The sequence below is a fragment of the Gorilla gorilla genome, chromosome 5, assembly GCF_029281585.2.
Source record: "Gorilla gorilla gorilla isolate KB3781 chromosome 5, NHGRI_mGorGor1-v2.1_pri, whole genome shotgun sequence".
Classification (NCBI taxonomy): domain Eukaryota; kingdom Metazoa; phylum Chordata; class Mammalia; order Primates; family Hominidae; genus Gorilla; species Gorilla gorilla.
The window spans coordinates 158,696,445-158,712,324 of NC_073229.2; the positions used below are offsets into that span (position 1 = coordinate 158,696,445).

Sequence of the window (15,880 nt, forward strand, 5' to 3'; positions counted from 1 at the left end):
GCCGAAGTGGGAGGACGGTTTGAGCCTGGGAGGCAGTGAGCCGTGATCACGACATTGTGCAGCAGCCTGGGTGACAGAGTGAGACCCTGCCTCAAAAAAAAAAAAAAAAAAAAAAAAAAGGACTTCCTAGAGATCTTCCTCAGCAGGGGCTGTGAATACAGTGTTTCTCCCTGGAAAAGACTGCAGGCATGGCAGCCATCTTAAGGCCTGGTGTCCTGTAGATTGATCATTTTAACACACTGTAAGCTTCAGGTGACCTTAGACAAAGGGATGAGGAAACCCTCTACCTCCCTTTTGGAGAAGAGTTTCTCTTTTAATGCTTCCCTTCTTACCATTCTTTATATTAGTCGGCTTAGGCTGCCATTAACAAAACGCCATAGACTGGGTGGCTTAAACAACAGAAATTTATTTCTCCCAGTTTTGGAAGCTGGGAAGTCCAAGGTCAAGGTGCCATCTGATTCAGTTCCCCAGTGAGGGCTCTCTTCCTGGCTTTCAGACAGCCAATTTCTTGCTGTGTCCTCACATGACCGCAAGAGAGAGGAAGCAGGCTCTCTGGTGTCTCTTCCTATAACCACTAATCCATCACGAGGGCCCTCAAGATCTCATCTAAACCTAACCTCCCCAGAGACTCCATCTCCAGACACAATCACATTGAGGGGAAGACATTCAGCATATTAATTTTTGGGGGAGGGGATGACACAATGTAGTTCATAGCATTCTTCTTCCATTCTAATTCATCTTCCTCATGTTGGGTGCCCTGAACAGAGTTCCAGATGCCAGACCCCCACTCTTGTCATCCTAACTTTATAGCATACTTGTCTTCTGACTGATTTGCCCAGAATCCTGCTTTCTGTGATGGAAACTAATGAATTGTGACCCTATCTATGAAAGTGTTATCAACAGAAGCTCGTGGGAGCATGAGGTCCTCTCTTGTGTGCATGCTGGATATTCCTGTGGCTGGTGGCAGGCCAAAACAAGAGAACCTGACAACAGGAAACCTTGAAATGAGATTGGCATGCTGGGCAGTGAGAAGGAGAGCTTCAAATAATAAACATCTTAGTGCACCTTAGTATAGTACTCTATACTCTACCTAAGCATAGAGTAGGCCCAGGCTGGGCCCTGGAAAACCTAAGAAAAAGTTAATAGAAAACTAAAAAATTATTTGCATCATCACACCTAGAAACAACTAGAAAACTAGTAACTTTTCATGGTCCATTATAGTCCTTAAGTCAATAATTATTGACTTGTTCTCATACATGATTACATATTCAAAACCAATCCAATGGACATCTCACTTGTAGAGTCATTATTTTCTTCTCTCGCCTATTTTAAATGACATGCAATTAAGGTAAAGAATTGCTTCATTGATCTAGCATTTAATAGAAACAATCAATGAAAAGTTAAATGCAAATGGAAAAGAGACCAAATATTTAGTGATAGAGAATGATTTTTCAGATGCATACATCGCACGTCAGACTCATGCTCATGCAGTGGATAACCCAAGCTCTACTGAAACTTAGTATGATGGTCATGTTAATGTAGATGTTTAATTGCCTTCTTCTTCTTCTTTTTCTTTTTTTTTTGTTTTGTTTAAACAGGGTCTTGCTCTGTCACCCAGGCTGGAGTGCAGTGGTGCAATCACAGCTCACTGCAGCCTAGACCTCCCCGGCTCAGGTGATCCTCCCACCTCAGCTTTCTGAGTAGTGGGGACCACAGGTGCGCTCCACCACACCTGGCTTAGATCCTTAATTTACACACTTGCCTTCAAAATTTAAAGTTACTGTAAGCAGAATAAGAGTTCGCCCTGTGCATTGTTTGCAGAATGAGCGAGATCCAGGGGAATCCTTTTGTATGTGATAAAGGAAGCTGGTATGCTGTCACACACAGCAGTCAGCAAATTTCCTTCAAGTTCCCATTGCCTCTGTAATATTCAGAGAAACTCAGAAGACAAAGAATATATTTCAGACTGTTAATGGAGCCCTCAGCACTGCCTTGTGCTTTTTTTAAGCAAAATTATAGATTCACTCACAAAGAACTGTAAACATTTCATCTATGTTTAATTTTTAAAAGTGGTAGATAAGATTATGGCTGTGTATTATACAAACTGGGGCTTGACTGTCACATCCACCAGTCATGGAAACTTCTATAGGTTATTATGATCTCTCTGGGCCTTGGTATCTTCAGATGTCCAACTGGGTTAATACACATCTGCTCCAGCTGTTATGGAATTAGAGATAATAGTGTATGTAGGGGCCCTGCACATGGCCAGCACTCCTTGTATTGTTATTTAGAGAAGTGCTGTGCAAACTGTTTACATTGAAAGGACAGTCACATTCTCTGAGTTTGATGTTGCTTAAAGGCCTTCTTTCCTGCTGGTGGCTGACTTTCCCTTTTCTTATTGTTCTAAGAATACTTCTCCATTTGGGCCATTGTAAATAGTAACAATTGTTTGGTTGTTCCATCAGAAGGGAGAAGCCTTCCTGGAGCCTGGCTGGCAGAGCCCCAGTCTGATCTGTCTAGCAGTCATGGAGCTGGAGACAGGCGCAGTGCTCTTACTTCCTCCTCGAGGAAAAGAACCCCACCAAAATAGATCCTCATCATCTTGCAAACACCACCCAGAATAAATACACAGGAAATGAGGGCAAAATCCCACTGTGGTGGTTATTAAGGCAAAATTCTTCCGAAAATATAAAGCTTTTCAGTGTGTAGGAGGGAGTACAGTAGTGGATATTACAGTGCATGAATCATTGTGGTGCTAATTCCAGATTATAAATCGAGTAATATACTATATGCCGAATGGTTCTATTTAGATTGATTAATATTTTATCCAGAGAAATCTTTCTACATAGCTGCATTTACAAACAAAGATAAATTAGTCAAAAAGCATAAGAACCAAATTGTCCATGGAGTTTAGTGGAAAATTAGTTAGTATCTTGGCATTAAACAAATAATAAACTTCAGCTCTTTTCACATCCATAATGAAGCTTGGAATAAAAAAAATACGATGCTGTCTAAACCTTTATAACCCTTAAAAATTAAAGCTAGATGCAAATTAGAAATAAAGATGGGGGACAGGGGACCCCCACCAAAGAAAAACACAGCACTAGAAGACCAGCTACTTGAGCAGTAAGATTACAAAATTGCATTAAATTATTGTTAAACCAAATTATTTCTATTCAAGCAAAATAGTGATCTTCATTAATCATAAAATTTACTGTGCTTTCTCCCTTAATTTGCTGATTTTCCTATTGTTCAGACAATGACTAAAGTTGAAGAAAATGCTAATTCGAATCCAAAATTATGGCCAACTCATTAATAATATTATTTGACAAAATTTGAAGGATGTCAGCTTGTATAACTTCTCAGACATGAAAAGCTTCACTTACTTAAAAAATTGTAATGCTTCTTAATTCATAAGAAAATCAGCTTATAAGAAGGCAGCACCCTGGCCTAGTGGAAAATTAGAAATATCTAGAGAAGAAAGGTGTCTCGTGAGCTTTATAGTCCTGTTTCAGAAATGGAAAAGGAGGTGTAATTCCCTTAACAGATATCAAAACTTACTATAAAGCTACTGCAATCGAAGCAGAATGGTACTGATAGAAAAACAGATAGATCAATGGAAAACAATAGAATCCAGAAGGAGGTCTGACTATATCTGAGAGCAGAAATCATTTGGGAAAAGGTGTATAATATTCATTTTGCATATAATACAAAATACATATAATAGTGGGGTTGGATAATTGACTATGTATATGCAAGAAAATAGCCTTCAACTCCTATCTTATAACATAGCCCAAAATAAATTCCTGAATATTAAGGAGCCAAATATGAAATAAGGAAAACTATAGAATATATTTTTAAAAAACTTAGAAAACATTTTATAGCTGTGGAATGAGAAAAGCTTTCTATAGCAAGATAGGGAGCTTAGTTAGGTAAATAACTGAATATATTTTCAAGAAACTATTCATAGTATAGAGTACTGTGTAGCTTATAAAGGAAATAAAGGCAGAGTCAGTTCAATAAAAATGTATAATTTCTGTGTAGTATAAAGCAGAGAACAAATGAGCTTCTAAGAGAAAATATTTACAACACATATAGGACAATGGCTTAATATTTCTAATACACAAAGAGCTCTTACACATTAATTAGAAAATGACAAATGGGAACAGGCAATTCGCAGCAGAGGAAATGTAAAGGTGCAATAAACATAAGAAAAGATGTTTGAGAAGACATTTATGGTATTATTTATAGTAACCCAAAACCTGTGTGTGTGAGTAGGAGTGAGGGGATGTTAAGAAAAAATATGTTCACTGGATGCGGTGGATCATGCCTGTAATCCCAGCACTTTGGGAGGCTGAGGCAGGTGGATCACCTGAAGTCAGAAGTTTGAGACCAGCCTGCCAACATGATGAAGCCCCTTCTCTACTAAAAATGCACAGACTAGCCAGACATGGTGGTGCACGCCTGTGGTCCCAGCTACCTGGGAGGCTGAGGCATGAAAATCACTTGAACCTTGGAGGCAGAATTTTCAGTGAGCTGAGATTGTGCCACTGCACTTGTGTTGTAATATCAAGAATAGAGGATGACAAACAATCTAGGTGACAGAAAGAGACTGTCTCAAAAAAATAAAAATAAAAATAAATAAAACCAGAGAGCTGGACCTCCATTTCCAGGTGGAGGCCAGGGAAGCTGCCACAGAGGAATGGCTGTGGTGAGCCAGGCCATATGGTGAGCCTGGCAGAGATTGCCATGGCCCAAGCATGGCACATAAACCACCAGACCTCACAGCATCTGGCATCATGGGCCATGACATTTGTGGGGACCAGTGGCCAAGGCCCAGATAGGAGGAAACATGTCTCAATATCTATGGCTACCAAGGTCTACATGCTTCCCATGCTGAACCTCCAGTCCCCAACACACACCAAATTCTTGGCATTACATTAACCCCTCTGAAATGAGGTACAGCTACAGGGAAAGGGAGGGTATTCCAAATTAACTAAGATTGAGTCTTCACTTAACTAATGACATGGAGCCTCCAACTAGATATTAATTTGAGTTAAAGAAGAATTAAATTTTATTTTTTCCTTATCGAAGTTTGGACTCATAGCAGTTAAATGCATTTTCATATGTTTATATATGGATGATTGATAAACATTGTTAACAGTAGTCGCCTAGGAGAAAAAGGCTATACAGTTGGAAGGTGAAAGAGAGACTATTGGTTTTACCCCAGGCACTTTCATAATGTTTAAATAGTTAAATAGATACTAGTTAATTAAGTTAATTGACTGAAGTAATACAAATTGCAAAGACAAAAAACGCAGGTTCAAAATCATTTTGTAGTACAGGATAAAAGTCAAGGCTCAAGATGCCTATTTTGAGTGAATTATTAGTATCTCCAAACATCAATTTACTAATTTATAATGTGAGAAGACTGGGTTAAGTGATTACATCATCTCTTCTCTCTAAAATTATCATAAGGCAGTGAGTTTTCTGTTCTTGAAAATGTACAGCCAAATACAGTAGAAAAGAGTCATATTTGTGAAAGAACTTGGATAAGTAAAGAGCTTTCTAACAATGTTCTTCTAAAGATAATAACTATAGGAAGAGCAGTGGAAACATAGAATTATTCCAAGAACAGGGCTTGGTTATCAATCCCAGGTCTGCCAATTATTTTCTTCATGACTTTGAGCAAGACAATTTAAACATTTTGGGTTAGATTACATCTGTAAAGCAGGAGTTCCCAAACCTGGCATAAGCATCAGTCCAAGATTTTAAAAAATACACATTCCATAAATCCAACAGAAATGTCACCAAAAGACACTACGAGAATGTTCACAGCAGCACTATTTGTAATAACTCAAAACTGTAAAAAACCTGAATGTCCATCAATGAATAAAGAATAGAAAAAAGAAAGAAAGAGTGGGCTCATATGATTGGATACCATACAGTGGGGTTCAGCAAACTTTGTTCTGTAAAGGGCCAGATAGTAAATATTTCTAACTTTGCCAGCCATGTAATCTCTGTGGCAGCTAAACTCTACCACTGTAGTGTGAAAGCAGCTGTAGATAATACTGAGACAAATTAGCCTGGCAGTGTTTCAATAAAACTTTATTTATAAAACCGGAGATTGGTCCCTTACTATATAGCAATGAAAACAAACTAGAACTACCTGCAATAACATGGATGAATTTCACAAGCACACTGGTGAGTGAGAGAAGCCACGTACAAAAGAATACATGCTGTGTGATTCCATTTATCTAAAATTTCAGAATTGGCAAACGTAAGCTATGATGTTAAAAGTCAAAATAGAGTGGTTATCTTGGTAGAGTGGTGCCTAGTAGGGGACCCAGAGGGTGTCTTCTGGGCTGGATTGCTTTATTATTTAATGTGAGACTGTGTTCACTTCGTGAAAATTAATCTGTATATTTACAGGGCTTGCACATTTTTTCCTGATGTAAGGTTTACTTCAATGAAAAGGTTACCATAAAGAAATATAAATATTTCAGTGTCTCACTCTGTAGAATCCGAGTTGTTGGCCAGGGGTGTGGCTTGAGGATCTATCCTAAGCCTGCCTTGAAGAAGTAAAGTGAGCTGCTTAAGGTCACGTTATTGGCAGAGCTGAGACAGAGAGCAAGCTCTTACAGTGTTGGGCATGGAGTGAGTCAGCCCTGCATTGACAGAGGACGCAGCATCTGCCCTTGAGAACGGACTGGGAAATGGCTAAAAGAAGTCAAGGTCACATTCCGGACTCCTACCTACAATCATATTTGCACTGTCACCTGGATATGCTCACTGACTTCTGCCACTTGGGCAGCACCCAGTTCAGAACTTTGCAGATTGCTGGAATTGCTGGGGAGCTGCCAGAGGGCTTTCAGAACTCAGCATGAGTGCAGTGAGTGCGGCAGCCAGCTCCCAAAGGGGAGGGCCTCAGCATAGTTTCCAGCTCTAGGCTCTCTTAACAGGAAGGCGTTGCGGTGTCACAGACACAATCTGAAGTGGGGGTTCAAACAGACACAACTTCACGTTCTGGTTTTGCAACTTGCTAGCAAATGAGTGAATTTTACTCAATCCCAATTTTTCTCATCTGTAAAACAGCCATAAAATCGACCCCCACTGCCTCTTCCTCACCCCTCCCACAGACAAAGGATTTTTTTTCTCTTTTTTTCTATTCAATCTTCACTGAACTAACATTTGCACTCCAAGCACCATTAAGTATTTTGCAAAGATTGTCTCATCTAATTCTTGTCAGTAAAGAAGTTTCATTTATGATCCTCATTTTATAGAGAAGAAACTAGGAATCAGTTGACTTAAAAATGACCTGTCTAAAGTCACACAGGTAAGAGGTGGAACCAATTTCCCACTGAAGAAGTGTGCCTGGGAGCCTGAGCTCGTAACCACCGCTTGTGACGATGACAATGCTTCGCAGTCGTCATCCTGTCTGGCCCATGGATGAAATTTAATAGAAGTTAATTCTGCATTTCCTCTTTTCTTAAAGAGCTATGAATTGGAGCTGAGGCCTGGCAGTCAGAAAGCCAGGATTCTAGTGGGCTGGTAAATCACTTCTATTTCCTTGCAGCATAATGAAAGCATGGGATCAGATCACTCTCCTTAAGCGTTTCTTCTGGGCTGAATGAATTTGTACTCTCTACAGGTCTGAATGCTTGCTCTAAACAGAAAATAAGTTAGTTGTTCCCTGAAATTTTATGAAAAATTTATATTCGTTTCCATCATCTGAGTTTGTTTTGATATTTGAAACATAGATATTATGTCCTACCTAAACCTCTCTCCATGCACTCACTCACACTCACCTCATCCCACCTTGCAGTCTTGTTTGTTCCTTTACTCCAGGCACACCTATTTCATGGCTGCACATTCCCAAGGGCACCCTAGAAGGGGCACTCTCTTGGTTTGAAAAGCAGAGGTGTCAGTAGGTTTCATCAGGTCTCTGTACCTACACAATTCTATTACTCTGTTAACCTATGTGATGTGGAGGTTTATGACATAGAAGTTCTCCCCAGACTCGACCATGAACTTCCCAGACTCATCCAGAACTGAACCACCTTAAAACACGCTCTTTTGATATCTTGCCAACTTGGCAGATAAGACCGGATTTTCTACAAATTAAAAAGTGGTGATGGTGATGTGTTTGTTGGTGATGATGCTGATAAAATATGACCACTTCTTTATACGAGATGATTTCTTATAAAGGCAAATGAAAATTTTGTGTCACAGTTGGAAACCACTGGACCATCAAGTACACTTGAAGGGCAAGAAAGATAAATTTACAGACAAAACTAAGGATTGTTTTTATATTATGTATTTCTCTGTCATCTGCCCACACCTGAAACCCAATTAACATTCAAGGGAGAATGAGTTTTGTTCAAGCCATTTAGAAGAGTAAAAGCAAAAGTATATTTTAATAAGCCAGTATTTTTCTCTTGACACAAAGATTAGCAGAATTTGGGAATAATGTTTAAAATAAGTGTTATAGGCTGGGTGCAGTGGCTCACGCCTGTAATCCCAGCACTTTGGGAGGTCAAGGTGGGCGGATCACCTCAGGTCAGGAGTTCGAGACAAGCCTGGCCAACATGGTGAAACCCTGTCTCTAATAAAAATATAGAAAATTAGCCGGGCATTGTGGCGGGCACCTGTGATCTCAGTTACTCAGGAGGCTGAGGCAGGAGAATTGCTTGAACCTGGGAGGTGGAGGTTGCAGTGAGCCGAGATCACGCCATTGCACTCCAACCTGGGCAACAAGAGTGAAACTCCATCTCAAAATAATAATAGGAAGTTGTTATGATATATGGAATGTATATTGCAGCATTATATTTTAAAAACAAACCATTACAAAAACACTGTTAATTTTGGAAGGCACATTAGCCAGTAGGGTTGAAAGATTTAATGTTCCAGTAATAGGAGTTTGGAATTCCAAAACACAGAGAAATTGTCACTTTTATTGTTTTGCTTAGTCTGGTTTTATTTCAGGAAGTTAGGAGACACTGGGCCCGACAGCGCGGATGACAAGCCGTGATGCAAATGCTTCCTATCTATGAGACAGGAAATGCTCTCAGACCCTGCACGTAACTCCCTGCAAAGTTTGCTCTTTGTTTTTGGTACATCCATTTGCTTCTTTGTGCTTAATTCTATGTATTGTGTACAGATGAGACAAAGAGAAAGCTGCAGTTATAGGACAGTATATGACTTCTAAAGAAATTGCTCTTACATTATCAAGGAACAAATGAAGAGGTTTACTGATTTATGAGGAGACATTTGGTATAAACTGAAGGACTTGCTACAGTAGCCGTATAAAGGACCTCATAATGAAATTTTTCAGGTCACACACACACATACGTGCGCATGTACGTATATGCACATATACAATTGTTTTTCAAGTGATTTCAGATTTTTCAAATTAGTCACTAAAGATCAGTTCTAGCAATGAATACATTTTGAATTTGTACCCTCTGAGCTCTTACCATTTTGGTCATGCAGAGCTTGAGAATTAAGAACCTAGAATATTTTTCTTCATAATTTTGACACTGATTCATCCTATTTTTTTTTTTTTTTCAGGGAGGAAGGGGGTCACAGGGCTCGCTCTGTCACCCAGGCTAGTGTGCAGTGATATGCGATCATAGCTTGCTGTAACCTCAAACTCCTGGGCTCAAGTGACCCTCCCACCTCAGCCTCTTGAGTAGCTGGGACCACAGGAACGGGCCACCACACCTGGCTAATTTTTTAAAATTTTTTGTAGAGACGGGGTCTCACTATGTTCCCCAGATTTGTCTTGAATTCCTGGTCTTAAGCAGTCCCCCTGCCTCGGCCTCCCAAAGTGCTAGGATTACAGCCAGGAACCACTGCACTGAACCATGATTCATCCTGTCTTTGAATCTGCCCACCTGGAAGTGTTGTGTAAATTTTTCCGTAAAGACTGGACTTGGCTTCAGTTCGACTATCAGATTCTTCACAGTGCCTCAGAGGTATGCTCTTACTGCTGCAAAAAAAAGCTGGGGGAGGAAAGTATTTTAAAATTATTGAATGATCCTTGCTTAAACTTGCAAATTTACAGTGGCCAGGAGCCACTGTACCACAAAATCATGGTAAAAAATTTTCCTCCTACTAGTACTTTTAATGAATTTATTACAATATTATTTCAAGCCCAACTAGAGAACTGGAATAGAATGATACATTTCATCCTGTTTACTATACAGCCGGTTTTTATTACAAAAATCTTGTTTTTACTTTAGTTTCATTTTTAAGGCAAATATTTGGCCCCTGGTTGAGGGAGTAGCGTGTCAGCCCTCAGCATTTGAAAAGGGAATTGCATGTTGGTGGGGCCGTGCTCCCTCCCAAGCCTGTGGGAGAGGAGCCTTGCTTGTCTCATCCACTTCTAGTAGCCCTGGGCATTCCTTGATTTCCAGCACAAAACTTCAGTCTCTGCCTCTTGTTTACATGGCCATCTTCTCTGCGTGTCTGTGTCTTCAGACAGTGTCCTCTCTGTGTGTTATTTTCTCTTCTAAGGGCAGCTGTCTTTTGGGATTAAGGATACACCTTATTCCTTGCGATCCCAACAATTACATTTGCAACAACCCTATTCCAAATAATGTCACATGCTGATGTATTGTGGATCAGAACATCAACATATCTTTTTGGGAGGCACAATTCAACTCGTAAGACCTGCCAAGCACCACTCTAGGTGCCAGATTACAGAACAAATAAGACAGAGTTCATGCTCTGCAACTACAAGGAGGTTGACATGAAACAAACAAAAACCAAGAGTATCAGTTCATGATAAGTGCTATGTAGACGATTATAGGGCACCTTAAACTTAGATCGGGTGCTACAGAGACAATTATATAATAGGGCACCTACTCTGAAAAAATCATTCTAGGGTGACCTTTAAGCTGAGATCCCAAGAAAAGATGAAGGCAGTCATGCAGAAATAGGAAAAAGAAGATTCAAGGTTAAAGAAACTAAGGCCCCAGGAGGAAAACAACTGCCCCTATCCCATTGCTCACAGCAAAATCTGTCAGCAAGAAGGGCTTCCTTTTTTTCCATGAATTTATGTATGACCTCACATATGATCTGCTTAAGTTTGAGCTCCTGGTAGTTAACTTTCTGTAAAGTTATGGACAGATGGAACAGCAACCCAAGGAATAGAACTTTTCATGCTCTAAAAAAAAAAGTATTCATCTTTAGCTTGAAGGTGGCATATTGTTTTATGGACTGTGAGGCAATTTTTATAGTTTGGAAGCTATTTTCCAAATATAAACTGAAATATCATTGAAAGGAAGTGTAGAAAATAAATAGAGAAACTTAGTGACTAGCTAAGTCCTCCTCATATCGCCTTAAATGATATCAGATCTGGTTTGCAACTACTCATTCATGAAAGACATTAGTTTCGTTTACAAGAAAATCATCCCCAAATTTGTCTTAAATCAGATAAATTTAAAGAAATAAATGGGGCCAGGTGTGGTGGCTCATGCCTGTAATCCCAACAATTTGGGAGGCTGAGGTGGGTGGATGACCTGAGGTCAGGAGTTTGAGACCACCCTGGCCAACATGGTGAAACCCCGCCTCTACTAAAAATACAAAAATTAGCTGGGTGTGGTGGCGGGGGCCTGTAATCCCAGCTACTCGGGAGTCTGAGGCAGGAGAATTGCTTGAAACCGGGAGGCGGAGGTCACAGTGAGCAGAGATTGTGCCACTGCACTCCAGCCTGTGTGACAGAGTGAGACTGCATCTCAAAAAAAAAAAAGGGAATACTGAAATAATTATAAGAATATAATTAATGTAATATGAATAAAAAATTAAGAGAAATAATGTAGAAATAGCCATTATTTATGTTTGTGACTATATTTCATAGAAGCCACATTTTCCCAAGAATGTTCTTACCTTTTAAAATTCTATATATCCTATAGTATAGGACATAGTGATCTAAAGCTGGTATCTAAGTGGTTTCATCTCAAGGAAAATTAAAACATTGCATGAAATGAAAAACAGCAGAGAAAATTTAAGGGCCAAGATCTTTTGTACCTTTTCTATGTCAAGTTTGGGTTTGCATTTTCAAAACTCTTAGAAAGATTAACAATAAAAATAGGCCACCTTTTTTAAATCTCTGTTGTTTGCAGATATAAGCATATTTTACTTACTGAATTATTAACTTTTCCATATGCCTGTCAATTTTTAGAAAAAGACCAAGAACTTCTAAAATAACATGTCAGAATCTGTGATTCAGAGAGAGAACAAATGTATTCAGCTCTCAGAATAACCTAAGCTCTGACCCAATTGAGTCTTAAATGAGAAGCTTTCTAAGAATATGGTTGTTTCACAGTAACTTTCTATGAATTCTCTCAAACAAAATTTAACAAGGGCCACGACTTCTTAAGATATTCAAAATTTAACACTGCTCATCCTTTCATCCATTTTTTGGGGAAAAATCAAGCTACAAATCCTTAAAAATTAAGCAAATAAGCAGAAACCTTCCTGTACAATAAGCATTTCAAGACACTTCCAGGAGGGTTGTGTCTTTCTATTGAGTTATATTTCAAGTAATTGCATTAGCAAAAAGGTGTTAGGAAATTAAACATAAAGTGTATTCCATGCAATCCCTTTGGGTCAAGGTACACTGCCCTAAACACACTAGACCAGTGTTCATTCATCTGTGGGATGGTGAAATTTCTCCCACTCTCCGTACCCCCAGAAACCTCACCTGTGGTTCTTGGAGGCACTAAACTCAGATGTGGGGCATCCGTTGTTCTGGCCCAGAGGGTGGGCACCATGAAGGCTGTTGCTCCTGAGCCCCTTCCATCAGAGGAGCCACAAAGGAGGTCAGTTTTTATTCAGTTGGGTTTTCTGTTGTTTCTTAAAGGCCCACAGTTACAATATCAGAAGCCCGAGTGAGATGTTGGTTCCCTGGAAGAGTTAGCAAATGAGCTATGAATACCTTATTAATATTAGCTTACCAAATAATTAACAAAGGCAGGTGGAGTCAAAACTCACATATAAATAAGTCACTTGGAGTACATTGTGATTGCTGAGAATGAAGATCTACTATATGGCTTACTCCAGTGAAAGTATATATATATATATGAATGTAATTTCGGAGACCCTTTTTCTAAATCAACTATAGAAAAGCTAACTCTCTTTTCTTCTACTTTTTACATCACAATTAAAAGGAGACCCCATTCCTTTGGTTCTAGAAGTATGTTACAAGAACAAGAGCAAGAGTCTGTTGGCTTTTTGCTTAGCACCGGTATTCCTTTTGTGTCTCTCAAACTTGGCATGTGAGTAAGTCATTGAAGACTGAGTGTGTTATAGAAAGAAAAACCACACTTGAGTTTGAACCTGCAGCTTCAAGGAACAAAACAAATGTTGGCCTAAGAAAAAAAAATAGCAAGTTACTCAGTGTCCAAATGAATCTGCTGTTTTAGGGGGAAACACCTTGAAAGAGGTAAAGGGTAATTTCTTCACATGAGAACCACAGTACCTGGCAAGGTATCTGAGTGAACCAGGCTGTGGTGAAATGTTTTTCTCCTGAAGCATTTCATCACACCACTCTGACTTGCTACAATGACTGCCTGGACATGCTGACTCCAGTGAGTTCCAGGCATCAGTAGGGTCTGAAAATATAAGCAAAGGAAAACACTTCACAGATGTGGGTTATTTCAGAAAATTGAAGAGAAGGAGGGAGATTAGGGGTCCTAAGCAAAGCATTAATATTATGAGTCAGACATACCTGCAGTTCCCAGATGCTTTGCAGATTCATTTTGTGCCATGCAGCACACATCTTCCTCTTTTACTCTTGCAGATTCTCCTCTTGATCCTCTTCCCTCCCACTTGGAAATTTTACTTCTGCTGGATTTTAAAGCTTTGATTCTTTTTTTTTTTTTTTTTTTTTTGAAGTGGAGTCTTACTCTGTTGTCAAGGCTAGAGTGCAGTGATGCGATCTCAGCTCACTACAACCTCCTCCTCCTGGGTTCAAGTGATTCTCCTGCCTCAGCCTCCCAAGTAGCTGTAGCTGGGATTACAGGGGCCCGCCACCATGCCCGGCTAATTTTTGTATTTTTAATGGAGACGGGGTTTCACCATGTTGGCCAGGCTGGTCTCGAACTCCTGACCTCAAGTGATCTGTCCGCCTCGGCCTCCCAAAGTGCTGGAATTACAGGTGTGAGCCACCACGCCTAGCCTAAAGCTTTGATTCTAAAGTAGGCTGCTCTGGCCTGGGCATATTGGCTTGATCACAATGGTTTCCTAGACATGGACTAAACAAATTAGCAAATGAGATATACCTGGTGTAAGCCACCTTTCAGTGAAGAGACTAATTGGGAGTGAATGGGTCCTACATTCTTTATATCAGAACTCTGCTTGGTTCAAATTTGCCAAATGGTTGGCTACCTCTTAATTATATTTGACCTCAGAAAGCCAACCATACATCTACAGTTCAGAGAAAGACAAAGAGTAAAAGAAAAGTAATCCAAGTGTCGGTTGCAGAGAATGGGTGTGGGGAGGAGGGTCTCTGCTTTACATCGTCATTCTGAAACTCAAGATCTTTCCTACTAATGCAGGACTCAGCACACTACAGCTCACAGGTCAAATACAGACAGATTTTGGAAAAGAAGAAAGGTTTTGTACATATTTAAAGGAAAGAAGCTGAAGGAGAAAGAGGAGGAGGAGGGGGAGAAGAAACAGAGACTTTATACAGTCTACAAAGCTTAAAATGTTTATTATCTGACCCTTCACAGGAAAAGTTTGCTGACCCCTCATATGACTCAGCAAATCTCTAGGGCTCTGAAGCACTTCACTGGGTCCCCCATAAGCAAACCTTGGAACAGAAAAAAGTGCCTGAAGGATTTTGTGGGAGGTGTTAGAACCAGGCTTCCAGGAGGCATATGCTTCTGGTAGATAGAACTCAATCACATCTACCTGCATGGGAAGACAGAAAATAAAGTCAAGCTCTCTGCCCAGGAGGGAAAGGGGTTTGGTTGGTGAAAATGCAGTTGTTACAGGGCACCCAAGGTTAACTGCTAGGAGAATTAAATTGGCAGTTGTTGACAGCTCAAGAGAGCCAGAGCACTTCAGACAAAGGTTATGGAGGTGGCTTCCCAGAAAAGGTCAAACTAAGATGGCCAATCAGCAAGAGGGTGGGAAATGCAGGTAAATGGAATGAGATAATCACAGCACAAACATGGGAAATGTAAGGCTTGGCCAGGGAATAACATTTAACAAGGAAAAGGTCCCACCGGGAAGTTGTGGGATATCATCTGCTTAGAAAGAAAGATTGGGTTCAGGTTGTAAAAGGCCTTGAGTGTCAGTTCATATATATGGATACCAACTTTAAAAAAATAATTTTTTTCAGATTTTTATCTTATTTTATTTATTTTTTACACTTTGGCAGCATTGTCTATGGATCTGCAAACTCTGCATGTTGGGTTTCTTCATAGGTGTCTCTGGACAAAGGCCACCCTCAGAAAATAGGGATACTTGGATCTCAATAAATGAAATAAAATTTTGAAACTTGACTCATCTTTTTTGAGGAAACAAACTTACAAATCATACATTTAAAGAAGTAGATGACAGCATTTATAATTGGTGTAAAGATAATAAAATGAATACTCAGGCTCCTACCAGCAGCGTTAAGTAACAAAACACTGCCAGTATTTGACACCTTTGTGCCTTCCTTGATCACATCTCCTTCTCCCCGCCACTAAGAGCAATCCTGAAATTTATGGTACTTGTTCCTTGATTTTCTTTATAGCTTTACTACCTATTTATGGATTCCTGATAATATATCGTTTAATTTTACCTGCTTTGACCTTTGTACAGATGGTACTATATTATACATACTGTTCTGTGATGTGTTTTTGTCCAATGTTATGTTTGT

The 15,880-nt window shown here is 39.7% G+C and overlaps 1 long non-coding RNA gene across 1 annotated transcript in view; it reads right to left on the minus strand.

The window, feature by feature from the left end:
• LOC115934967 (uncharacterized) overlaps nucleotides 1-15,880 on the minus strand; it is a 111,494-nt gene that overhangs the window by 81,814 nt on the left and 13,800 nt on the right. The window contains exons 3-6 of the long non-coding RNA XR_004070693.3: nucleotides 13,736-14,922; nucleotides 13,487-13,619; nucleotides 12,710-12,912; nucleotides 9,897-10,004 (exon numbers count right to left, since the gene is read on the minus strand). This is a non-coding gene — a long non-coding RNA (uncharacterized lncRNA). The remainder of the gene's footprint in view (nucleotides 1-9,896; nucleotides 10,005-12,709; nucleotides 12,913-13,486; nucleotides 13,620-13,735; nucleotides 14,923-15,880) is intronic.